This window comes from Macrobrachium rosenbergii, chromosome 45 (genome assembly GCF_040412425.1).
Source record: "Macrobrachium rosenbergii isolate ZJJX-2024 chromosome 45, ASM4041242v1, whole genome shotgun sequence".
Lineage (NCBI taxonomy): Eukaryota > Metazoa > Arthropoda > Malacostraca > Decapoda > Palaemonidae > Macrobrachium > Macrobrachium rosenbergii.
In genome coordinates, this window is record NC_089785.1 from 12401386 (window position 1) to 12404013 (window position 2628).

Sequence of the window (2628 nt, forward strand, 5' to 3'; positions counted from 1 at the left end):
ACTAATCGACACATATGACGAGACGAAAACTCAAGACACGGTTGTTAGCTCGTTTTGAAATAAATGAAAATGCAACTGAAAAGGAACATTTCCAGTAATGCAAAACAAAGGATACCCATTTGGGATTCACTAAAAATCACCAACTGAAAATTGACCCATATAAAGCTGCATTGTAGTATCATTCCAGATACATGGGTAACATTTCCATACTAAGCCACATGAGATCAATTAGTACTACGAAGAGCGATTTAAAGAAGATTACTTAATGGAAGGACAGAGCGTAGTTATAATATGGATGTCCTATTCTAAAATCAATTTATGGTGTATTCCAGATGATACAAATAAAAAATTATTTGCTTAATCAAAATATAAATGTATTTTTATGTTATACAAATGTATCCGTGATTTGTTAGTAAATATAAAAATATATGAAGGTGTACAGTATTTTATAGGTTACATATAATTCTTTAAAATTCACTATACTTCTGCCAAGAGATCCTGATTTTACATTACATTTCAGGAATAATGTAAGATGATGAAAATATTACGAATTAGTAATTTATGTAATTTTTTTATATTCAATTGTATAATTTTTCGTACTATATCTTCTGGGTTCATTTCATGAACCCTATGAAATTCTGCAAACATTTCAAGGACATAGATTTATCATCGTCTAATAATAAAGATGCCGTTACAGCCTGAATTACTTTACTTTGATAAATATGAAGAGCAAATGATGGAATTGACATGTCTACAGTTAACATTTTCGTACACTTACAACAATGCTAAAATACTTATTGCCAATGAAGGCTAATATAATTATACCATTTTGGCGTTTGATAAAAGAATGTAATATGTTTATTATAAACCATGTCTATAGAAGTCGCAGGAAGATAACGAGAATGAAATTTCACGGAGTTTTGTCTGATTTTATATGTGTATACTATGTTGTGCGTCAATTAATTGGTGCGTCTCCACTTATAGTGTAAACAAGTCATAAACATGCCTGAAACATTGCATACATATCACAAACAAGTCCACGACCATCAGTGGAAAAACCGAATCTTGGCAAATGCTGGATTATCTTAAGAAGCGCTGGTTAACTGATCAGAACAACTAAGAATCTGCTGACTTTCAGTCAACATGTTTTTGGAGTGTGTACGGTAAGTTATCGACGTGTTTCCTGCAGCGTACACGCACTCAAAGAACCATTCCAGAATGCTACACCTAACAATTTATTTATGTACCTTTAAAATGAAACACAGAAGTACAAGAACATTGAATTGTATGACAAATCTGCCATTAAGTACACAATTCCCCCATTTACTCTTTCACCTACTTGTGTACTGATCAATAATACTGATAGCCCGAGTGTTACGGCTGCGTTACATACTTATTTTGTACTGCCAGACACCGCTAATAAGCTCATTTCATTCATTTATGAAACCGGAACACCGTAGTGGTTACTCCATATCGATCAAATTTTCAAAGGAACTGAGGTTAAACCATAACAAAACATCAAATTCAGTCGGATACATCATCATTTAAATGACAAACTGTTGTTGATTTGGCAATGCTTGTTTCTTTCAGGATATATCTTTGATGTATTTATAATTTGAGGCTCAACTGATTGGACAGTGAGTAAGAGCGTGACGTACCCAGGGAATGATATGTCAAAATTTGAATGGGTTCAGTTTGATTCATGGGTAAAATATGTGGTTGTATGTGTCTAGTGGTTTGCGGGAGTGTCTGTGAAATTAAAGGAAGGCACACGCACACAAACACACACACACACAATATATATATATATATATATATATATATATATATATATAGTAGTTATATATATATATATATATATATATATATATATATATATATATATATATATACACGAGTACTGTACATACACATACATTTATGCTGTCTCCTTAAAGGAGGAGATTTCCTCAAGAGACGACAGATACGATCACAGCCACTTTCATACTTAAAGTGATGAACAGTGCATGAATCCCCTGTGCAGAAAACTTCCACTTCATTACCTATACATATTCCTGCACGAGACTTATCGGTGACACGTTCAACCCCTTATACTTAGTGCAGTATTCACCCCTAGTCTTGCACGCTCTCTCTCACCATCCAGATGTGGAAATGTTTTTATTTTTGTCTGTGTATATGAAGAGAAATAATGAAAGAGTGCCACACGGATAAAAACAATGTTTCCAGTATCTAAAATCACTAAGTAAATTATTCCATTAAAATCAACATAATTTCGTTTAACCTCACCAGCTGGAAATAAGAAAGAAATTTGAAGAAAATATGAAAATTCCTCCTCATTGTTTGTTAGTCATAATCTTGATCGTTTATCTATTTCTAATTGAATGGTGGAAACGATAAGGGTAAACCAATAACACTTTTATGATAATGGTAAATGAAAGAGAATAAAATACATTCTTTTTCCAGCGACAAGAACTTCAGTTACACGAATTCTGATTTCAAGCATATTCCAACAACATGAAAGTTCACACTGCGCGAACGAAAAACAGAAAGCTGAAAAAATTGCACGTTTATGTTTAAATAGAAGTATAATGTAATTTATCCACTATTTACAAAAGGCGTGAACGGAAT